This window comes from Palaemon carinicauda, chromosome 32 (assembly GCF_036898095.1).
Source record: "Palaemon carinicauda isolate YSFRI2023 chromosome 32, ASM3689809v2, whole genome shotgun sequence".
NCBI classification, from domain to species: domain Eukaryota; kingdom Metazoa; phylum Arthropoda; class Malacostraca; order Decapoda; family Palaemonidae; genus Palaemon; species Palaemon carinicauda.
Genome location: NC_090756.1, coordinates 72,557,457 through 72,582,988, shown reverse-complemented (window position 1 = coordinate 72,582,988; position 25,532 = coordinate 72,557,457). Strand labels below are relative to the sequence as shown.

General features: G+C 41.2%; 1 protein-coding gene across 4 annotated transcripts in view; it reads left to right on the top strand.

The window, feature by feature from the left end:
• LOC137625386 (uncharacterized) overlaps nt 1–25,532 on the top strand; it is a 622,677-nt gene that overhangs the window by 583,841 nt on the left and 13,304 nt on the right. The gene's annotated exons all lie outside the window — the stretch shown is intronic.

Genomic DNA, 25,532 nt, shown 5'->3' with positions numbered 1-25,532 from the left:
CTCTTCTTGTGCAGAAATGTTTATTCAAATGGAAAAAAAATAGCTCTCTCTTTGTGGATGTTGTCCATGAAACCACGGTAATACCCCTTTACTTAGCATTGTATACTGCTGTTTTATTGTATTGTACTGAATATCTCCAGTTCAATTGGAGGATTGTCTATTCATATCTGTTGTACATGTTATAATTATTATATGATCCTATTTCATTTATGTGCATAATAGGATCCTATTCCATTTATGTGTATTGTGTCGTCTATACATTATGTGCATTATAGGATCCTATTTCATTTATGTGTATTGCACCGTCTATACATTGGCGCTCATTTGTGAGAATGTAAGCAAATGGTGTTTCAGTTTGGCAGCTCATTTACTCGCTGCGTATATGGTACAGTATTATTGTCTATAGACTTTAGCTAAACTTTATTATCTATTATATGCTAGCAGCAAATGGTTCACTAGCTAGCTGTGTATATTGAGAATTTATTAACTGACTCATATATGCTGTTAGGTGTCAGTGTAATTTCATATTGAATTTATTTTGACTGCCGATGCAAATGCCATTTTATTTCTCATCGTGCTATCTTTCATTGCAGATATTATCATTGTCATGTGATGCCTTCCAAGTGATAATAAACATTTCATGAACAAAAAGTGAATCTTATTTATGATAATATCTGTGATCTTGGTACATTACAATGCCTGCTGTACAATGCCCCATCGACAATTGCAATTATGTGACCCCCGACCTGTCTGATGCCGTTGTTGCTGCCTTACTGACCGCCCATTGCATAAACCACACAGCTGCTGCTCGACCAGGTGCTGCAGCGCAACATGCACAAGTGGAAAAAGTTAAGAGGCCTACCATCACTGCCGCAGGAACCACTGAGGAATGGTCATATTTTTTAATAAGGTGGGATGAATATGTAAATGCCACAGCCATTAACGGGCAAGAAGCTGTTGTTCAGCTGCTAGAGTATTGTGAAGATCAATTGCGTAAGATGTGACTAGAGCTGCTGGAGGCAGCCTCCTCGCAAAACCTATTGCCGAAGTCATTGCTGCCATTCGAGCCCTAGCCGTACATGAAGAAAATGTAATGGTGGCACGGGTCACACTCCATAATATGAGGCAAGACAGAGACGAACCCATCCGAGCATTTGGAGTCAGATTAATGGGGTAAGCTGGTATATGTAAATTCCTCCTAGATTGCCCTTCCTGCGATAGTGAAGTGAATTATACAGAGCCAATTATTCAGGATATCCTTATCAGAGGCATTGAAGACCAGGAGATACAACTTGACCTGTTGGGTAACACAAATCAAAACATGACACTAGAAGAAGTTTTTAGATTTGTAGAAAGAAAAGAAGCCGGTAAACGCTCAGCGTCTTTATTCACGGAATTCCAAAGCACCGATGCCTCAAGTTTGTACAAAAAATTTAACCAAACCAGGATTGTGAAGCATGACTTGCATAAACCTGCTTCTGATGTGAGTTGCTCTTATTGTGGTAAAACAGGGCATGGCAAAAAGGCCCCTTCAAGTTTCAGAAAATCAGAATGCCCTGCATTTCATAAAACATGCCTTTCTTGCAATAAATTACACCATTTTGCTTCAGTTTGCAGGAAGAAATCGCCTCAAGCAAGTGGAATACAATCACATGCTGCAATCCAACCTGAAGATAATGCTGTGTTTAATGAACTTTGTTCTGTCACCACATATCATAACAACTCGTCCATTACACTTGATCACCATCAGTATGACGCTATGTCAAAATCATGGATTAAAAGGCCCTCTGGGCCCCAACCGTTCATTAACCTCAAAATATCCACTTCCACAGAAGACTATTCCCACTTCGGCTTCAAACTTCACGCCCCACCGAAAGCAGCAGAGGCTCGAGTAATGGCGGACACAGGCTGTCAGAGTTGTCTGGCAGGTATCCATGCTCTGAATAAACTTCACATCAAGCATTCTGATCTGATTCCAGTTAATATCTCCATGAAAACCGCCAACAGTAAAGGCATAAATATTCTAGGAGCCGTTATTCTTCGCTTTACAGGTACCAACAACAGGGGTAAATTGGTTGAAACCAGACAAATCACCTATGTCACCAACAACTCTGACAAGATTTATTTGAGCAAAGAGGGCTGCATTGCCTTAGGTATAATCTCTTCCACCTTCCCCTGCATTGGCGAAGCGACACAGGAAACATCATCGACTAATATTCAGACAGAGGAATGCTCGTGCCCCCAGAGACAACTCCCCCCACCACCACCCCAAAAGCTACCATTCGCTGCAACGGAGGCTAATAGAGAGAATTTGCAGAAGTTCCTCCTAGAGCACTACGCATCCAGCACTTTTAATACATGTGAACACCAAAAGCTACCCATGATGTCAGGACCCCCGTTAAAATTGATGATTGATCCACATGCTGAACCAGTAGCGGTACATACCCCTATACCCGTTCCCCTTCACTGGCAGGATGAGGTAAAACAAGGACTGGACCAGGATGTGAACCTAGGAGTCCTCGAACAGGTGCCCATAGGCGAGCCTGTCACATGGATGAGCTGTATGGTAGTTTGCGCCAAGAAGAATGGTAAACCACGTCGCACAGTAGATCTGCAAGCCCTCAACCTCCATGCCACTCGCGAAACACACCACACACCATCCCCTTTCCATCAAGCTCGTGCAGTGCCAGCAGGTAAACGTAAAACCGTCTTAGATGCCTGGAATGGATACTACAGCGTACCGCTACGGCCCAAAGACAGTCACCTAACAACATTCATCACACCATGGGGCCGCTACAGGTATTGCACGGCCCCACAAGGATACATACCTTCTGGTGACGGCTATTCCAGACGATATGACGAACTGGTCGGTCATATCCCGAACAAAACCAAGTGCATCGATGACACGTTGCTCTGGGCAGACAACATAGAGAGTTTCTTCCAGACAGTACAATGGTTAGATATTTGTGGTCATAATGGTATCATTTTAAATCCTGACAAGTTTGTTTTTCAGCTAACACTGTCCAGTTCGGGGGGGTTGAAATCACACCAGATTGCGTCCGGCCATGTGAGAAATATTTGTCTGCAATACGTGATTTCCCCACACCAAAAAAACATAATCGACGTGCGCTCCTGGTTTGGCCTCATCAATCAAGTCTCTTATGCCTTCTCTATGACCAAACGCATGACCCTGTTTCGTAACTTTTTGCGCCCTGGCAACCCTTTCTGTTGGGACAGACACATGGACACCCTTTTTGAGGAATCTAAAAATCACATAATCGACGAAATCAATAGGGGCGTCCAGATCTACGATAAAAAAAAACCAACATGCCTTGCTACCGACTGGTCCAAATCAGGCATTGGGTTCTGGCTCACCCAAAAACACCGCCTGTGCACACCAACCCGGCCATTTTGCTGCAAATCGGGCTGGAAAACCACCTTAATTGGGAGTAGATTCACACACCCAGCAGAGTCTCGCTATGCACCCATTGAAGGAGAGGCCTTGGCTGTAGTGGAAGCCCTTAACAAAACCAGATTCTTCGTCCTTGGATGCCCTAGCTTGTTCATCGCAGTGGACCACAAGCCCTTACTTAAAATCTTTGGTGATCGATCTTTTGAAGACATCTCCAACGCTCGCCTTCGAAACTTGAAAGAAAAGACTACGATACCGCTTCGAAATGGTCCATGTTCCTGGCACAAAACACAAAGCAGCCGACACGCTCTCACGACATCCCACAGGCAATGGTCCTCCAATGAAACTACGTTTGCAGGACGACATTGAATCCATGCACTCCTGCAGTGATGAGATAAAAATGATATCGACTCTGCCCTGCAGTGTCCTGCAAACCCTTGGCTCAGTGACGTGGGACAAAGTTCAAACTGCAACTAACAGCTGCCCGGACTTTCAACATCTGATCTTTGCAATTATGAGGCTGATAAGTATTCTATGGATTTTTTTGTTTTAAATTTTATTACATATATGGTGCTAGTTCCTGTGGCAGCTCAGGGGTCTTTACCACCATCAGGCCAAGGGACTGTGTAACCTTGATGAGGTGCACCAGCTTAGAGCTACCACCACCAGGGCAAGGGACTGACGAGGTGCACCAGCGTAAAGCTACCTTGTGGGCTTCCCAGGTCCTGTATAAAGGTCCTGTAATTTTCAGGGAGAAATACCCATAAGGATGACACTAATTAGTCTCAACTGGGAGCTTACCCATAAAAGAGCCATGACTGGGTTACCAGAGATGCATATCTGTCTTTTACCCTGCTATCCTTCTTACCTTGCAGTCGTCTTGAGCTGCCACTGCTATCTGGTGCATAAGGCTAAGAATGTGGTGGGGAGACCTGTGGCCACTCACCGCAACAATAAATCCAATCACTGTGCAAGGTCACGGCTTCTTTTTTTCTCATCTCTCATCATCATCATCATCCCAAAATGTCCCATGGCAATAGGATAGAGTGACAGTGACAGGTTAGGAGTCACTAGTTTGAGTCTTATACATGTATGGCATCGGAGTGATGGATGCTGGCAAGATGGCATTGTAGCAAAGCTTCCTGTGAGTCTGAACAGCTGGAGACAAATGCCCCACTGCTTACCCCTAATGGGGATAGGTCAATAAAAGCGAGACTTTATCCCTGGCAGTTCCATCAACACCTGGACAGCTCACTGTGCCCGTCAAGGCATCTCTTAATGGCGTTGAAACAGACAAATTCTTTTAACCATAGTGATAATGACAAAAGTGATAGACGCCACCGCAGGACTGCTCTAGTTGCTTATTAGCTTAGAATATAAAAAAAAAATTACATTGCTGCTCTGAGCAAGACTCGCCTCTCAAGAGAAGATTATTTAAATGAGGTTGGAGAGGGTTACACCTTCTTTTGGAAGGATTATCCTGTAAATGAAATAAGAACATGGAGTGGGCTTTGCAGTTTGTAACACGCTGCTGCAAAAAATCCCTGAATCCCCAGTAGGCATATCAGAGAGGCTAATGTCCTGGCATATCCCATTCTCCAAAAGCTGACATTTAACTCTCCTAAGTGCATATGCTTCAACACTTGACTTTGATGATGCTGTTAAGGACTCCTTCTATAAAATTTTAGATTCCACTATTTGCAGACCACCTCGTTAGGATAAGCTGATTATATAAGGTGATTTTAATGCTAGACTGGGAAAGACTAACATTGTCGGGAAGGATTTCTGGGCCACCATGGCATTAGCAAAATGAACAGCAATGGCTTCAGACTTGTCCCTATGTTCAGAACATAACATGGAAATAACCAACATCCTATACCAGATGAAGAGTAATTATAAGACCTTGTGAATGCACCCTACTTTAAAACAGTGGCATCTTCTCGACTCTGTGCCTGTCATACGTGACCAAAACGTAGTACTACATACTAGAGCAGTGCCAAATGCTCGATTGACCGCAACCTTTTTCTAACCAATAGGCTCAAAATAAGACTCCAGACCCCTCGAATCCCTTCTGCCAAGAAACGGAATTGCAATGCTTTAATAAACATTGATACAAGGGAAAACTATCGCAGTTCAATTGCAGTTATATCTTGACTTTCATCTATTGAACCTGACAACAATATAGATATTGATAATGAATGGTCAAACCCAAAAGTACTAATCCATCAATCAACAGAGGAAACCCTGGAAATCTCCACACATTTCCACAAGGACTGGTTTAATGAAAATGCAGAGAACCTACATCAAAAAGAAAATCAGAGCATGTAATGCTTTTTGCTCGGCCAAAAAATTCATAAATCAATCAATCTATCAAACTGGAGCTCCTGTTCACTGATAACATCATTTTAAAACAGAGCTGAAACTCAGAGAGTACTACATAACATGGAAAACAACTGGCAGCTTGCTCACTCATCAAAATTCCATTCTTTCAGATAAAAACAACAAACACGGTTTTTACAGTGAGCTTAAATCCACCGATTAAATGTAATGTAACATCTGTGCGGTAATCTGAAGGAATACTTCTGAAAGATAAACAAGGAATTCTTGATCGTTTGAACCAACGATTCAGTGCCCTCCTTAATCGATGAAACTCCACTGAAAATACCATCATGGAGGTCCTCCCAACACTACCTCCATGGCTTATGTTGACCAGCTCACCTTTACTGAAACTAAAGAAGCCATCAAAGCCCTGAAAAATAACAAAAAACCTTGTTCAGATTGTTTACCCTTTGAACTTTTCAAGTAGGGAGGATACCTACTCCATCAGCGCCTCCACAACCTTATGTTGTCCATCTGAACTCGTGAAAAAGTCCCAAAAGAATTCCGAGACCCTTATATAAATAGAAAGGAGATCGCTCAATATATGTCAATTATCAAGGCATATCCCTCCTTGCTGTTGCTGGTAAAATTCTAGCAAGGATTATGCTCTCAAGACTAACGAAACTGTTATCAGAGACCATACTTCACAAATCGCAATGAGGCTTTTGTGGTGATCGGAACACTTACATTATGATTTTTGTCACCAATCGGCTGCAAGGAAAATGTCATGAGCAAAACTGTGATCTCTATGTTACTTTCATTAATATGGTCAAAGCTTTTGACATTTAGTCGTCAACTTTTGTGGAGTGCTTTCACCAAATTTGGTATCACACCCAAATTCATCAACATCCTGAAAGATCTGTATGATAATATGCGGACTCAAGTGAAAATTGTAAGCAGCAAATCTGAGCCCTTCAATGTCAAAGTTGAACTCAAACAAGGCTGCGTCCTGGCTCCTGTCATCTTGAACATATTTCTCACAGTACAGGTAGTCGTCGACTTACAACTGAGATAGGGACCGGCAGAAATCATATTTTATCAAAATTTTCTTACTGTATACCATTATTTTATTTTCTTGGTTCATAGGATATCATATGCTTTATCAAAGCATTTTTTCTATTCCATTTTTCAATTTTGGAAGAATTTTAACAGTCAAGAACTACTGACTTTTTTTGTTTAACATTGGTTGTGATCAGGTGTTCTTAACGTCTCCCTGCTGTAACGAGAGAATGTGCACATAAAAATAGCAGAGTATCGTTTATACAATTTTTTAACTTATTCGAAATATCTCCATGATGAATATTACAGTGGTCCCTCGCTAGTTCGCGGTTCAACTTTCGCGGGTTCAGAGCTTCGCGGGTCTAAAAAATATTCAAAAATTAAAAATATCAAAAAATATTAAAAAATTAATAATAATGAAAAATATTAAGTTAAAATTAGAAATTACATTATTTTACAAATTTTGAAAAAAAATATTCAATTAGAATTAGTAATTGCATCATTTTACAAAATTTTAAAACTAAAAGAAATGCACGTCTGTATACGCTAAGCATCACAGGCATAAACGCAAGCGGATTGGCCAGCACTCGCTGAGAACTCGACTTCTCATTGGCCCATTCACTAGCCCAAGCTTCTCCCGATTCCCATCGCTCCACGCTTTTCTCGTATACGCTTCTCGCCATAGATCGCGGTTAGTTAGTCTTTGTCTCGCGGTGATTTTTTAAGTGTAAAAGTTTTGTGAAGCCCTTCGTGATGCCTCCCAAACGCTCTTTATCCCTTGGTGCATCTAGTGAACCGAAGAAAAAGCGAAAGTTGTTAACAATTAACAAAAAAGTGAGTTTATTGGACAAGTTGAAAGCGGGAAATAGCTACGCGAGCGTAGCCCGACAATATGGCCTTAATGAATCCACGGGACGGTACATAAAGAAGGAAGAGAAGAACATCCGCAAAACTGCTGCAATATCTTTCACGAAAGATGCCAAAAGGGTTGTAAACACCCAGAATAAGACCATGATGCGAATGGAAAATGCACTGGCTATTTGGATCCATGATTGTAAGGAGAAGAAAATCACCCTGGATACAAACATGATCTGAGGTAAGGCTAAAACTTTGTTTGATGCTATGGTGCCTGAGGGTGGTGACGACGACAATGTTCAAGATGAGGAAGAAAACGACGGCGACGAAGATGATCCTCTGCCTGGTACCTCAAGCCAGACTAGCCCACGACGACCACGTACGACTTTCGTTGCCAGCAAGGGCTGGTTTGATAAGTTTAAGAGGCGATTCGGACTTCAGAGTGTGTCGTATGGAGAGGCAGCCTCTGCAGACGAAGCAGCAGTGAGGCATTATGTTGAGGATGTGTTTCCGGAAATACTAGAAGAAAATGGCTATGTCCCGGAGCAAGTCTTTAATATGGATGAAACAGGCCTCTTCTGGAAGAGGATGCCGTCCCGAACATTTCTCTTCAAGGACGAACTTAAAAAGACAGGTTTCAAAACTCACAAGGATCGAGTGACTCTGCTCATGTGTGGCAATGCTGCAGGATTCATGCTGAAGCCCGACCTTATCTACAAGTCACAGAATCCTCGAGCATTGAAAAACAAGAATAAAGCCTTACTGCCAGTGTACTGGATGGCCAATAAAAAGGCATGGATCACCAAGGCCCTCACACTTGATTGGTTCCTTAACTCTTTCATACCACAGGTAAAGCTTTACCTGGCTGAAAAGGGCCTGCCCTTTAAAGTGGATCTCTTCATGGACTGTGCTGGAGGTCATGCAACTAATTTGCATTATGAAGGGGTACAGGTGGAGTTCCTTCCCCCCAACACCACTTCCCTTATACAGCCCATGGATCAGAGGGTTATTAGGGCCTTCAAAGCCCTCTACACTAAGTCAACAATGGAGGGTCTCATCTCCTCCATTGAAGAGACCGACGAGACCTTCAGCATCAAAGCTTATTGGAAGGACTACAACATAGCTACGTGTCTGGCTAATATTCAGAATGCCCTAAAGGACATGAAAGAACAGACACTCATCTCCAGCTGGAAGAAATTATGGCCAAACAAAATCACTCATGACTATGAGGGTTTCACGCCTAACGAAATACATCACTCTGCCGTTGATAAGGCTGTCAGGCTGGCTCGGTTGGTGCAGACTGAAGGCTTCTCGGATATGACGGCTGATGAAATTAACAATCTCATCGACTGCCACTCAAACCCACTGACAGAGGAGGACCTACAGGAAATGACCAAATCGGCGAGTGAGGAGGAAGATGAGTCTGCTAATGACGAAGCTGAAGAAGGTGGCCTTACATTGCATAATTTACAGGACCTCTTCAATGTTGCCAAAGACCTCCAAAAAAGGGCCAAAGAAATGGATGACAACATGGTAAGAGCCGTCGAATTCAGCAATCGTATTGATGATGTCATGGCTGTTTATAGGCGCATCTTCATCGACAAAAAAAAACAACGTTCACAACTCCCAATAACGATGTTTCTTACTCGCAAAAAACCAGAAGAAGATCCTCCTGCAGCCGCTACACCGCCTCCTGCATCCCTTACGCCACCTCCTATAGCCACTACGCCACCTCCTATAGCCACTACGCCTCCTCTTGCATCCATTACGACACCTCCTGCAGCCAATACGCCGCCTCCTGCAGCTTCTCCTGCATCGTCTGCGGCGTCATCCGAGGAGCAATAAAGCTCTTCATGCCCCTGTGCAGTCATTCATCGTTATCACCTCATCGTACTGCACAGGTCTTTTCATCAACTACGCTTAGAAGAACTTATTGTAAGAGGTAAGTTAAATGTTTTATTGTTTGATTGTTTAACATGAATCTCTCTCTCTCTCTCTCTCTCTCTCTCTCTCTCTCTCTCTCTACACCCATTTTCTATATGGTATGATACAATTTTATTTATGTATTAACTGTAATCTTAAACCCCCAGAAATAGAAATTATAAATGTTAATTTGTTGCCCAAAACAACGGACTAATTATGTTAGCTAGTTGTAGTGTTTGCTTGATTTTGAAAGCTGATAACGATAATTGGTTGTTCGCAAGTAAATTGTTCGGTAGAACAGTGTTCTAGACCCTCAATTGTTATTGTAAACAGACAACATATTTTACAGTTTTTTTTTTTTTGTTATAACATGAATTTCACTCTCTCTCTCTCTCTCTCTCTCTCTCTCTCTCTCTCTCTCTCTCTCTCTCTCTCTCTCTCTCTCTCTCTACACCCATTTTCTATATGGAATGGTACAATTTTATTTATATATTACTGTAATCTTAAACCACCAGAAATAGAAATTATAAATGTTAATTTGTTGCGCAAAACGGCGGACTAATTATGTCAGCTAGTTGTAGTGTTTGCTCGTTTTTGAAAGCTGATAACGATGATTGGTTGTACGCAAGTAAATTGTTCGGTAGAACAGTGTTCTAGACCCTCAATTGTTATTGTAAACAGACAACATATTTTACAGTTTTTTATTTTTTTTTTTTTTTTTTTTTTTTTTTTTGTTATAACATGAATTTCACTCTCTCTCTCTCTCTACCCGTATTCTATATGGTGTACTGTATACAGGGGGGGGTATATATACGTTTTTTTAAGCATTTTTGAAGAGACGCCGCTACTTCGCGGATTTTCAGTTTTCGCGGGTGGTCTTGGTCCCCATTAACCGCGATAACCGAGGGACCACTGTATATCAACACCAATATGTTATAGGGTAAAGTTTTTATACAGTTTGTTTTAACCATTGTTATTAGTTATATGAATACAGTCATTCGTTCCTCTCTCTCTCTCTCTCTCTCTCTCTCTCTCTCTCTCTCTCTCTCTCTCTCTCTCTCTCAGGAGCAGAAATGTTTCTTTTGTCATCAGTTCTTTGTTTATTGTGTACCTTATAAATTATACATTATAGAATAGCCTACTTCCTGTGCCAAAGGAAACAATTGGATGCTTTCATCACATTTCTCTTTTAACATAAATTCCATAATTACTGACTAGTAGTTTTATATCTTTCGAGGGCTATATATGTGGGAATTATTACGAAATAAGTCACTTCAGTAAATGAAAAGATTTTTTTACACAATATAACAGTCTTTTACCATTATTTAGAGAAAATTATATAAAAAATATTTCTGAAAAACTATTCTATAATCACTTCACAATGAATTGAAAAAATATTTTGGTTGCTTAGAATGATATACAACAGAAAATAATGCAAATTTTTGGAAGGTGTATTCTGTAATCAGCAATGAAACAAATAAACATTGAAATGCAGGTTATTATAGAGTGACCATGTAAATCTGATGGCAATAAATCTCATATATAGCTGATCCACTGCCTCGTAGTAAAAATATCAAGCGGAGGTGTATGGTATTAGGTCATCTATTTTTTTTTTTATCATAGTCTTATAAGAGGAGTAGATAAAAAAATTTTGTAAAAGGGGAATGTTCGAAAGATTTTGAAGAAGGAAAATGTAAAATTATAGTGTGAGGGTACTAAGATTAGTTCAGTATATTTTACTCTGCCAGCATGGAGGTGGAGGAAGAGGATAAGACGTTCCACAAAAAACATTAGTAGCGACACTCGGCTGTATAGATGCATTTGCAGAGGATTGCTTTATTCTCAATAATTGTTGTGAATGTCAGCTCTCATTACCCAATGATCCATACCAGCTGGCAGTACACACAGTACCATGTCCACCGAGCCATCCCTTACAATGCCCCCAGACGCAACTAGTGGTCCGCCATAGCCAAAGCAGAATCAAGAATGACGCACTTCATAACACAGTCTTTCCTTCCCCTTTTCACAAGCAAAAGGAGAGTTGTCATATGTCTAAAATCTATTCATTCATATCATATTACAACTGTTTCCAAGAACTAAATATTTATCATATATTTTTAGGGGGAGGAAATATATATATTTAGGTGTGTGAATATCTATATGCCTGAGTATAGTTAGTCTGTAATAAATAATGTTCTCTTTTCTATAAAGAAATATTGTTGACACAAATGATTGGATGGGGAAATGTATGGCTGATTTTTTCGCATCTGTAGACAAGTTAATGTACGTTTTAAGCATGCAATTACAGGTTAAAAGAAATATATCCAAGAGTCACAATTCTTTTATACAGCTACTGAGCGGGGACCAGTGCCTCGTACTGAAGGGGTTAAGTGTGCCTTAGATGTGGATGTGACTCAGATATGTTTTATAAGATCACCTAGTCTTACTTTGCATAGACCATCTCCACCCACCCCTGTGTTTTCTTGGTCTCTGGGTAGGGTTCTTGAGTTTTGTCTAAATTAGATCTTTTCTCCAGACCCCTTAAGGAACATTTACAAACGCTATATTTTTTAATAACTTTAGCCTCGGGAACATTAGCCAGTGATCTGGTCTTATTCTAGTTCTGATCCCAAGTCTTTCTTTTCTATCCAGAATCAAACGACCTTATCAGAAATAAGATGAACTTTATATATCAGCTCTAGAAATCTATATTTTTAATAGCTATTGCCCCAAGAGCAAGCATCAGTGAACTGGTGGCCTTTTGGAAGGACAATGAATTCATTACGGTAATTTTTGGTATGATTTTGACCCCGGGGTTCCTTTTTCTAGCCAAATGCTTCTTAGGAGATGAGGTCAACTTTATTATTGGATCTAGAGTTAGGAAATAGAAACCTATGTCTTGTGTATTAAAATAATATTTAGAGATATCCACATCTTGTTTCAAAGGACCCAACTCTCCCTTTCCTCCTATGAAAACATGTTATCTTTTCCCAATGTTTATGAATGGAAAAAAAATCATTAAACTTATATTTATGAAAAGCTTAATGGACCAATGTTTTGCAGGGCTGAACTTGACTAGTCATTTGTGTGTATTGGTAGTTGTTGGATCCATACAAGTTTTTTTTCTAATTATTCAACCTCAGCATATTTGTTTGATCTCAGGAACAAATTTGTTTTTAAATTTTGGGTATTCGAACTCCGAGGTAGTACTGTACAGTATCTAAAAACACTTGCTTTATTCATGGCAAGCTGTGAAATCTAAAGTGATTTGAATGTTCATTATTTTAGGTGATTGGTTGTTATAATGAGAGGGTTTAATTTTCTTATCCATGTCCACAGGTGAATTTGTATAAGGAACAATCTAGGTAATATACATAGTCCATCAATCACAATTAAGGACACACACAGCTAGTGTTTCATACTTTGAAATCAGGTTTCTTTCCTAATTCACCTGGCGTGTGTAATGATTGTTCATTCTTTATGGTTTAATGAGAACTGTTTTAGGTAATTCAGAGTACCACATATGATTTCAGTAACATGTGATATTTTCAATGTTGAGCGTTATTCTTCCACTCATTTTCTAAAATCTTTTCCATCAGATTAGTTGAAGCTCGTCTTTCAAGAGAATTGTTGGGAAATTTGACATAGTGGTGATATAGGTTTATGTATGGTGCAAACTTGTGCCACTGTGCTGGCCATCACCCATAAGCTGCTCAGACTCACTTTCTCTTGTCTCCACTCCTTATGATGCAGTTTTCATCTACATTGTTACTGCTTCATAAACTTCTGTTACCACTTCCGTTAATATTTTCACTCTCAAGCAGTCTATATATGAGACTTATTCGAAGGAATCAATTGCCCTTATCAGTAACAATCACTAAATTATTTTTGAGCCATGACTTGAGCCACAAAAGTTGCCAGAACATTGACCAAGTATGGTGACAGGGTTTAGCACCACACAAGCTTTCAAAGCGGGCCGTTCTGTTGATAAAATCCACTGCTAGAGCTTTGTTAGTAAATATAATTGTAAATATTCAAAATTATCTATTTCTTTTTCTTTAGACTTTATGACTTCAGTCTCAAGATGACATCTCTATAGAACTTCTATTACACAAGCTGTTATTTCCTCTACCAAACACTTTCGTCAAACACGATCCAATATTGTCTTGTTCTGGATTCTCTTTTGTTTCTCTTTCTTCGCTTCCTTTTTCTTCTTCATTCAACAGATATTCCCATTCATTGATGTCATGTTCGAAGTCCACGTCTATATTTTTACCTTTTATTGGTATTACTAGGCCTTTAGATTTGTATTTTGAGTTAGGTTTGTACACAACTACTTTTCCTTTGTTCTTCTCTCCATTCTTTAAAGTCATAATTATATTTCTGTTTTTCTTTAGCCTTATTTCAAATGGGAGATGATCTTTTTCAATCATATTTTCATAATCATCTTCGCTATTTTCTGGCTTCTGGTTCTCAGGATGCTCTGGTTAATGGAATCACTCCACCTTTCTTTATCTTACATTACACTATAAGCCCAATAATCTTTCACATTTTCACCATTACAATTCTTGGACTTTACTCATATCTGAAATCTCTGGAGTACTGCCCGTCCCTAATGTTCGGGAAAGTTAGCTGTTTATCCTTTTCTTATTTCTCTTCTTATAAATAATTCCTGCTTTCACTTATAAAATTCTATGGTCATTGCTAATGCTCTGTTACAAAATACTTTCCGATGGGATATAAAAGAGACTTCTTACTCTTTGCAGTATCTCTTTAGTTATACAATCTTATAAAAATACATTCACGTTATTAAGGCTTATGTCAGGAAATAAGATGGGTAATTTCCGTAACAAGCAAACTGACCGTGAGGCTCATTTGGCTTCCAGCCTATAGTCTGTTATCTCATTCTAAGTGAGGAGAGTCCCTCCCCTCTCTTGATTAGAGGGGTGCCAGCATCCCATGAAGGACATCTATGTATGCTTTGCAGTATAATAGGAAGAAACAAATACAGTGCAGCACTAAATTTATACCCAGCCTCATAAGGCCTTATATGAATATACCTTATATGGAACTGTTCTTATTATTGACACACATTCACAGAGCCCCTTATGCAGAGATAAGAGTTTACACCATTTTTATCATAAAATTCACTGACCATGCCAACAGCCAACCAGTGTTTGCCCAAGATCTAATATCTGGGTCAAGCTACTGTACTTTGATACGAGAAACTGCCTTAGTAACTGGTACATATTTTCCAACCATTAGAAATAGGAGAGAGGGAGAGAGACTGATTACTGCAGCGTCTGTCATACCTTAATTTTTTCAGACATGGCAATAGTAGAACTTTAACCAGAACCCCTCCAATCCAAATAATAAGCTTGGATTATCAGGTTTGAGTACTTGAATAACAACTAGAACTACTTAAGGTACCATTGATGTGACCAGATCCACTTTAGTTTTCTTGGCCAGCATTGCTCTTTTGATTATAGTTATCACAACCCCATTCCATTAGTAGCTGGAGTTGCTACTTGAGCTGTTCTCAAGTTTTTTCACCTAGGAAGCCATCATCACTGTATGGTAACTTTCCATTATTCTTCAACGAGGAAACTGACATTTAATTACTAATGAAGATAACGTGATAGTACTCCTTAAGATGTTACTGTGGGTAGTATTCTGTCTAGCACTGTTCAAAATTACTGTGCAGTATATCCTTATTATCTACAGTATGAGCGATGGTGGTAGTTTTTTTTTTTTTTAAATCCATAATATATTGACTTTTAAAGCCAAGAAATAGTTAATTAGGAAGGTAAATAGATTTAGATATGAGACTTGAAAGCATCTTTGCTACTTCTGAGGCCACTCCATGTTGCATTTACAGCATTTATTTAATGGATTTTGACGTAGGAAAAATCTATTTTTGGGTAAGATAGCCATGTTGTCCTGATGTAAATTCCCTTCAGCAACTTCCTATTGTATAATATTTCTGAGAGCGATATTACAAGAGAATTAACGTCGGGTATCACGGGGTTCTAACCCCCGGAATGACTATCCGAAGATATTGTGTATAATCAGGGACATATCCGAAGATAACCATAGATATCTGCACCCCCAATAGACTTTACCCATTCTAATCAACTAAGGGGAAGGATAAGTGAGGAGCCGTTACATATCCTCTCACCCTAAGGAGCCCGCGATCATCTCTGAAGCTCCATTCCACATACTGTGAAAAAAGAGCATCCTGCGAGGAATCGGGGAGGGAACGTAACGGGTGGGCCATCATGACGACATGGCTATCTCACTCAAAAATAGATTTTTCCCATGTCGAAATCCGTTATTTGTGCTCGTGCCATGTCGTCCTGATGGAAGTGTACCAGAGAATTACCTATTACTCGTTAGGAGGCCTTGAAGAGAGGTTCCAATACTGAAATCTGTCAACCAGATTACTCCGTCAAAGCATAGGTATCAATCTCAAAATTCTATTCCAGAGCAATAAAGAGGCTATATTGACAAGTATGATGGCCTGTCAGGGAGGTAGAAAAGTGCCAATGGACCGCCCTTCACCATGGGAAATGCGTCCGATTTCAGTAATGAGATTCTTAGAATACCCAAAACTGAAGGAATCATCGTAGGTAAAACGCATGGAACAAATACTCATCAATATGTTAAACAAGCCTGTTCAGGATGGATAATAATCAAGAGGCACACTAATTTTATTACCACTAAAACAAAAATAGGGCTTAAAATAAAAGGCCTGTAAAAGTTCACAGTCATTTATTTACAAGTATCAGTGCAAAGAATAAATAAATGAATAACATTACTGACATATAGGAAATGTGTTTGTACCAAATAATATATCCCTACCATACCCGTACAAAAGGTAACATTAGGGACTAGAAAAACATGACATAAGGCACTGTAGGAAACTTATGCCAAGATAAATTGATTAATAAAGACAAGACCATATATGTACAACAAATAAATTAAACTATAGTCTAGACAACATTGAGACTCTTAGTCTATAGCACTAAAGGTACAACATTATGTCAGAGAGAGACGAATGAACGTGAAAAATAAATTATTAATTGCATTTTCCTATGTTCCTGAAACAAAAACTCACTGTTTACTCATTATAAATAACAAGCTGGAAGAGTGCCCTAGGATGCACTGTGTGCTACGTCGATTCAGCGGGTTTGATAACACTTCCCGCAGCCACCATAAAATGACTTATCTTCTCCAATTGCTTCAGAAAAATGCCTGAAGAAAACCCTAGTGGATTTCCAACCGGTATATGCCTGAAGTCCCTCAAAGGACATGTTCTGGAAAAAATTTAAAGAGGAAGCCACCATCCTAGAGTCATGACCCAATGGCATGCTAGCCGGATCCGCTCTTCATATGAAATAAGTAATCTTTGCTCTTAACTTTTTCAGAGACAAATCTGATCCCACCGTTTCCCCGTTAAACAATTAACCACCCAAAAAACTGCACTGTTCTTAATAAATAAACTTTTAGACACTGCACTGGGCACAGGGAGGGATTACTTGATAGGGGAACTATTTTCCATGGACCCCAACATTTAGAGGGAAGTTCATTCTTAGCTAGAAAAGTGGGATCAGGGTATAAATTAACCTTGCCCTTATCCACAAATTCAATGTGACCCTCGTCTCTAGAAAGAGCCACAATTTCACCAACACGAGCACCAGAAGCCATCGCAACTAAAAAGATGGCTTTTTGAGTAAGATCACGAATAGAAGCCGTTTGATTGTCTATGTCTGAAGCGAATTGCAAAACTTTGTCCAAAGACCAAGAGATAGGCTTCGGTGGAGCCGACGGCCTCAGCCTTGCACAAGCCTTCGGAATTTTGTTGAAGAGATCCGAGTTTAAATTAATATCAAAGGCGTACAGTATAGTATAGGTCTAGCAAGGGCCGACTTGTACGACGAGATTGTGCAAATCAATCAGAAAACCTAAACAAAAATCCGTAGTAATTTAACCCATTTCTTCCATGAAGTTTCATACTGAGTCATAGTGGTAAAAGTCTTATTGTTTTCTGCAAACTCCAACTTATCACGTTGAATTTGGAATTTCTTTTCCAGAGCTAAGGCGAAAAGATAATGAGATGAAGGTTGTTCGTTCTCCATGATGAAGCGTAGACAATCTTTCGCTGTACCTCCTGGAACAAAATCAGGTTGGGCAATGGCACCAACTTGGGATTCAATTCTGTGACCCTGGGAAACCAGTTGCTCTTTGGCTACAGAGGAGCCACCAGGGCCGCTGTCCCTTTGAACGACCAAAGCTTGTCCACAACCTTCATGAGGAGATTGAAGGGTGGAAACAGGTAAATCCTTGTCCAACGATTCCAATCCAGGGACATCGCATCCATGCTCACTGCTGCTTGATCCACATTCGGTACTACATAGCAGGGAAGTTTCTTGTTGAGACTCGTCGCAAACAGATCCACTGGAAGTCCAGGGACTTGATCCTGCAGGAAAGAGAATGATTTTTTGCCGAGAGACCATTCCGTCTCAAGAGGTTTTGTCCGAGACAGGGAATCCGCCATCATATTTCTTACTCCGTGAAGGTGGGATGCTGACAGATGCCAACCTTTCCTCTGAGCCAATGTAAAGATGGCTAACATTACGTGATTTATTTGAGGAGTCCTCGGCCCTTGTCTGTTGATGCAATGGACTATCACTTTGCTGTCGAGGACTGGACAAATGTGAATGTTCTTTTTCAAGTGTAATTTCTTGAGGGACAAGAAGATTGCCATGGCCTCCAGAATATTGATGTGGAATTGTATAAATTTCTGAGACCAACTGCCTTGCTCTTTCTTGAGTGGGGTATGACCCTCTCCAACCATCCAATGAGGCGTCCGTATGAAGTATCACTACTGGAGGAGGAAAGCACAACGGTGTCATCTGTGACAGACATTTAGCAGTGGACCACGGACGAAGTTGTCTTTGGAGTAAAACCGAGGTCTTCTTCTGATGGTCACGAAGAGCTTTGGAGGCTCTCCGTTTTAAAACGTTGAGTCATACTTTGAGGACGGTTCGTTACCGAGGCGAATCGCAAAGATCCTAGAACCCTGCGTCTCCTGGTGATCGTCCCTGACTTGATCAGAGACCTGACTGACTTCGCTATTTCCTTCCTCTTGGAGGGAGGAATAGAAAAGGAATGGGACTTTAGGTTCCAATGAATCCCCAACCACTGGATATCTTGAGCTGGGGTCAGTTTTGATTTCTTGAAGTTGATCTGAAATCTGAGAGACTGAAGGAACCTTACAACTTGGGTGGTTGCTTCCGAGCACTCCGGTGCTGAAGGAGCCCACACTAGCCAGTCGTCCAGATACGCCGCTACTTAAAGACCTTATCCACGAAGTTGCTGAATGACTGCGTCGATAATCTTCGTGAAAATCATCGGAGCTATGTTGAGCCCGAATGGCATAGCTCTGAATACACAGCCCTTTCTCTCCAGGCTGAAACCAAGGTGGGGGGAGAAGCGTCGACCTATTGGAAGATGCCAATAAGCGTCAGTAAGATCTATAGAGATGGTGTAAGCCTCCCGGGGTAGTAAGGTCTGTATCTGTGAAATAGTCAGCATCCGAAACTTGTCACACTGAACGAATAGTTCGAGGTATGTTCAAATCTTTCTTAGGTACACAAAATAGCCGACCTTGAAATCTCATAGATCTCGTGCAACAGATAACTCTTTTCTTCAGTAGATCTTGTACATATTGTTCCAGATGAGGTATTGATTTCTGGAAAAATCTCCTGAGTTTTGGTGGCTGTCGCTTCCACTTCCAACCCAATCCATTGGAAATGACGCTCTGTGCCCAAAGATTGAATGACCTACGGTCCTTGAACAAGGCCAGCCGTCCCCTACCGGAAGATCTTCATTGTTTGAGCTGAGGATGTGCACCCCTTCCTCCTCTGCCGCCTCGATGTCCGCGACCCCTGGATCTGCCTCCGCTGTCAGAGCGGAATCTGCCCCCCTTTCTCTCTTTTGAGATTGAAAGGACGACGACCCCTGCTTGTACACTAGGTTGAAAACCAGGGACTGTGTCGTCACGGGCTGCGGGACCTCTTAGGCTGTGGTCCTCCCCCCCAGGGGTGAATTTTCTCTTCAAAGAGATCCCCCACTTCTGGAACAGGCTCTTATTCTCAGCTACAGCTTTATCCGTAACCACCTTCTCTAGCTTCTGGGAAAAGGGTTCTTTTCCCCATATGCTAGAATCGACCCCCCAGATGCTGAAGCCTTGATCAGGATGGGGGGCTTAGGGATTAGCAGTTGGGCTCTAATGAACAGTGGGAATTACTTTCCCACTGGACCTCGGTGCCCAGCTGTTGATCCAACTAAATTAGTCAGCACTTTCTCTCCGTTCTTTTGATTACTTCTTTTATGCTCCCATCTCTTCCTCTTGAGCATGAACTTGTTGACAACTTTGGCTTGTATAACTTAGGTTTTGACTGCTTCTTTGGATTTGGCACAGGGTGGGATGGATGTTATACCATCTCAACCTGTACAAATTTAGATGCCATCACCCTCTGGCAGACCCTATTGGGTGCAGACCAAGTCTGTTAAGAGTCGAGCTGCAGTGATCCGGTTTTAAGTCGCCCATATTTGCGGGTAATGGGTGACGCCAGACATTGGATTCGTCGGTGGGAGGGGCTAACTACCCCCACTGACCAGTGTACGCCCACCTTAAGAGAGGCAGCCCCTCTTTAATAGAGGATTGGTCCCCACTGAAGCCTCTTCTCTTGTTGGGCCACATGAAATAGGAGGATTGACATCCTCCGATAAGAGGTGGATAACGCGGCTTGCTTCTACTTCAAAAACTAACCATTCTGTTGACGACCTGGAAACTCTAAAGGACCATTCTACTAATGTTCAAAAACAAAGTAATTTGGGTGACATGGAGAATTTGCGAATCCTTCATGTCACTCAGATTCCCATTGAAACCAATTATGATGTGCTGTATAAATTATTTCAATGTTATGGTCACATCAGGGAAATTAGAATGAGACTTGAAGGTGACAAATGGAATTCATGGATATCATTTGATAACCATGATGAAGCATTCAATGCAATCAATGATATCATGAATATTAAAATCAATATTTTCAATTTCAAGGGTGCTCTTTGCAATCGGGTACCTAAGAATCTAGTTGTATATAAACCTGCAGATTGGATTGATAAAGGTATTGAGGTAGTTGTACCCTCCCAGAGAAAGCCAAAGCCACCAAAGAGGCTTGTTCCTCAATCAAAAAGGAGTACTGGAAATTATTTCAAGATATGTAAATTTCTTCAAAAGAAAGTAAATACCATCGCACCTGGAGATATATCTCGGTTTGTAAAGAAGTTTCCTAATGTGTGCCAAACCAGAAACTCAGTCTCTTATATTTTGCAATTTAAATACAGAGAACGATGACATAAAGCTGGATGTGAAACCCCATCTAAACTTCAGTTATGGAAGGGGAGTAGTTTTTAATAGAGACTTATATGAGTTTACAGAAGAGGAGATATTGGCCATGTGTACTTTAACTGTGTGGAAAGTGCATAAAGTCCCTGGAACGTCAATGATTATCCTAACTTTCCAGGATGCTGATGTGCCTTTCCACATTTACATAGAAAATTAACGAATTAAAGTTCAAACTTTTAAGCAGAAGCTGCTGCAATGTTTTAATTGTTTTAGATATGGGCATCCATCTAAAGTTTGCAAGAATGATAAAATGTGTAGTACTTGCTCCAGTGTTTACCATGGAGAATGTACACTAGAGGCCAATTGTATAAACTGCAATTTAAATCATAAATCTACTAATAGAAACTGCCAGCAATATAAGTTGGAAGAGGCCTTTCTCAATAAATCCAGTATCGAACAAATAAGTGTGGGGCATGCCAAGAGACTATTGAGTATATCAGCAAATTATGCAAAAGTATTGAAATCAGGAGAAAAAATGAAGCAGGAGACATCCAACCCACCTAATACTGTCTCTATTCCCCAGAAAAGAAATTTGCCATCTTCTGATAGAATTCTACAGGATAAGGCAAGAATATCACGTAAGGCTTTGCTCACCTCTAGTAAACCTTTGTCCCCCACTACAAAGGATAATACTAACCTCTCTGAGGCTATATCTTTGCCTGATTTGATGGAGGTTCCACATAAAACAGTGTTATCAGGTGCACCTGTAGTCGGGAAAACATCAAAACCTAATAAATCATCACTTGTCAATAGGAAAAGAGAGAGACCTCCATCTCTCTCACCCCCATCCATTAAAAACACCAAAGTTATGACATCAAATAGATATGATGTTCTGCCTGTTGATATTTCAGATCAACAGAAAAACTTCTTGAATCAATCAAAAATTCAAGTTGAGGTCCACCATCCCCCACAAGAATTAGGTAAGAACAACACTGAGAAGGCTAATATAAAACCTAACCTATCAAGACCCAAACTTAAGAAGCCTACAGAAAATATTGTCAAATCAAAAACTGGCAATGGGAAGACCTCATCAAAGATGTCTTCCAGAAAATAATACATAGTTTTTTCATCCATTTTGCAATGGAATTGTCAGGGTTTGAGGGGCAAATATGAAAAACTTAAGCTCTTAATTCACGAGCATTCCCCCATAATTGTATGTCTCCAGGAGAGCAAGCTTGATGCTAATACCCCTGGTCCTTGCGAATATATTAGTTATAGGACACTTTATGATCATGGAGTAGGGAGCCATGGCGGAAGTCTCACATAAGTTCGTCAAGATGTTCCCCAAATACCTTTATCTGTCCATTCACCTCTGCCGGCAGTGGTTGTACAGACTGATATAGGGAAAGAATACACAATCTGTTAACTGTACTTGCTTCCAAATGATAACGTATCAGATGATGATTTAGCAGAGGTGATTCAACAGCTCCCTCTACCTTTTCTTTTACTTGGAGATTTGAATGGTAGACATCCTTTGTGGGGTGATGTTTTAGCAAACACCAGGGGCTCGAGACCTTGTCTCTTAACGGTACTGTAGCTCTCTTTCTCCAAACTCGATTGATGTCTTTGAATTTTTGTTATTGAAGTGAATTGGAGAATGCCGATGATACTTTCTTAGGTTCTTCTGGACATCCGTTTGTGTTTGAGAAAATTCTTGATCTTGGAAGCTATTCCTCTTACCATTTTGGAAGGGAGAGACAATGTGTGCTTCGAAAGGTGCCACTGAATGTCTAACCATTCTAAGTGGCCTGATGGTTGCAGGCGAGACTTTTGGAGATTGACCCGAAATCACAGGTTGTCGAGAAATCGAAGTACTTCCTTCGTAGCTCTGTTGCCTTTTATGGCCGACCGGGCCCAAATGAGCCAACCGTCCAGATAAGCCATGAACTGTATCTCTTGGTTCCTGAGTTGTTCTAACACTGTTTCTCCCAGTTTTGTGAATATCCTGGGATCAATGTTGAAGCTGAAGAGCCTGTCTTGAACGCAAAGGCTTTCCTGCCTAGGAGGAAACCCAGATAAGAAGAGAAGTTTCGAGCTATAGGCACATGATAACCGTCGTCGATAAGATCGACAGAGGTGGTGACGGCCCCACGAGGAAGTAAGGTCCGTACCTGAGAGATAGTCATCATCCGGAACTTGCCGCAGAGTTTAGAGTAAGAGTTTAGCTTTGACAAGTCCAGGTCCACTCTCAATGCCGACAAGCCTTTCTTTGGAATTGTGAACAGGCGGCCTTGGAACTTCGGTGATCGGTCCCGTTTGATTGCTTCCTTCTTGAGTAACTCTGTGGTGTACTCTTTCAGGATGGGATTGGATTTCTGGGAGAGGGTCACTGGTGGAGAAGGAGGACCTTGTGGCCATTTCCACCTCAAACCTTTAGAGATTATGCTATGAGCCCACGGACTGAAGGTCCAATGGTCTTGAAAGTGGTAAAGTCTCTCCCCTACCGGGACTACCCCGTTGTGAGGGAGTGAACCTAGGTCCTTTCCTTCCCCGAGCCCCCTTTTTCCTAGGTCCGCCTTGATGGCGGAACTGTCTTCTACTCCTGTATCTTACTCTTTTGATGTCCACGAAAGGAACCTGAGGGTTCAGAGTTAGGGCTGAATGCAGGCGAGGGCATCCAAACGGGGTTGGGCTGTGTACCTGGGGAACCAGTGAGATATCCCACCTGATGAGGGGGGGATCCGGATGCATAGTCGTCGAATCAGAGGAAGACTGTGATGTCGGTGGGTAACTGACTATTGATGACAGTGACCCCGGTTCGTTTTGTAGAGGGCAACTCTCTGCTTCTTCTTGAAGAAAGCTTGCTTTTGGTCTTCGACCTTCTTTCTGGCAGTGAGGCCCCGCCTTTCCTGCAATTTTGGGTTTCTCTCGTATCATCTTGCAGAACCTTGTTCACCTCCTCCTGAGGGAAGAGGGTTTTACCCCATCAGGGGGAAATTATCAGCCTTCTTGATTCCTGTCTGATAGAGGCCACAGACAGAACGTATTTCCTACAACTAACCCGATCAGACCACCAGACGTGTAGGTCGAATTGGAAGGGCAGAGATTGGTTCTTCATGAATATCCGAAACAAAGTCTCAGTGGGATAAACCGAGGCTAGGGTCTCCCTGAGGTGGGGTCCGGCTCTTTAAGAGCCGGCATGGCCGAACCTTCCTGTCAGCTTGAATAGTAAGACCTGTCCAATTATCCGTAATAGGCAAGGCAACAATGATAACCGTTGTAGATATGGCGATTCCCCATTGTGTGGGGTGATCTTGGAATTATCGTACCCCCCAGACCGACAACATCCTGGTCCAGACAGATCGGGCCTGCCCTTTAGGAAATAATACCGTTACCTTCGGTACCTAGCCTAACCTAACCAAGTCATGCTCTTTCAACCGAACGAATCCGTTGAATGGGTATTCTAGTCCCTGAGAGTCAATTCTAGGTCCTCCAAAGGGCAGACGTCTATGCCATCCAGAGTTATGGTACCATCCATATATGGGACATGTAAGGCAAATTTCTATGTGTTGTTTTATCAAAGGAGGTTACTTCGATACTCCTGGGGCTGTAGGGGGAGACATCCGAGTTCCTGAACGGATCCGACTCACCACCATATCTTTGAGCTCCGTCATAGCCCCCTAGAATGTGTTGTATCTGCTCTTTAACCCTACCTTTGGCTTTTAGCAGTCACGGTTTTATGCAAGGAATATGAACATCAGGATCCTTTGAGGGTCCTAGGTCAGTGCCGCAGGTAATTGCAAAGCTGAAGGCTCCAAACTCATCACCACCTACCTGCCCATCCATGGGATCGATGTCCAACCCTAGAGAGGACACTCCGAGGAGATAGGGTCCTCTAGATGGAGCATTCCTTCCAAACCTTGATACCCTAGGACGGGGAGCCGCTCTCGCAGGCCGGAGAGATTCACCATCGTCCTGAAAGAAGTGAGGGGATTAGTGATGAAGGAGAAGACCGTTCTCAATAAGCAATGCATACATAAATCCGGATCAAATTCAATCATCGCCCAAATATACCAAATAGAAACTTTAGAACCAACTTACCTCATGGGTCAGGAGTAGGGAGGACAGCTCGTAGCAGATCGTGCATGACTCCGGGAACCATACCATGTAGGCGGACCTTCTGTAATAGAAAGGAGACATAAGTCTGGATGTTCCTTGAAACTCTGGTTTAGTGATCCTATTCGCAGGCTGGGATCAACCAAATCAGTATAACTAAAAATAATGGCTATTTTTATGCATATATTTAATTGTAAATATGAAGTATAAACTAAAAATAACGGTTATATTTATGCATATATTTAATTATAAATATTTATAAATATGTACAAATATGGATAAATATCCATACAACATCGTGTTCAAAATAGAAATAAATTTCTACTCAGTACTTGGGATCGAACGCTAGCCCCTTCTAATGAAAAGCCAGGTCGAAACCAACCATGCCATGAGAGGCTATCTACTGTTCCTTGAGACTCCGGTCAGTGAACA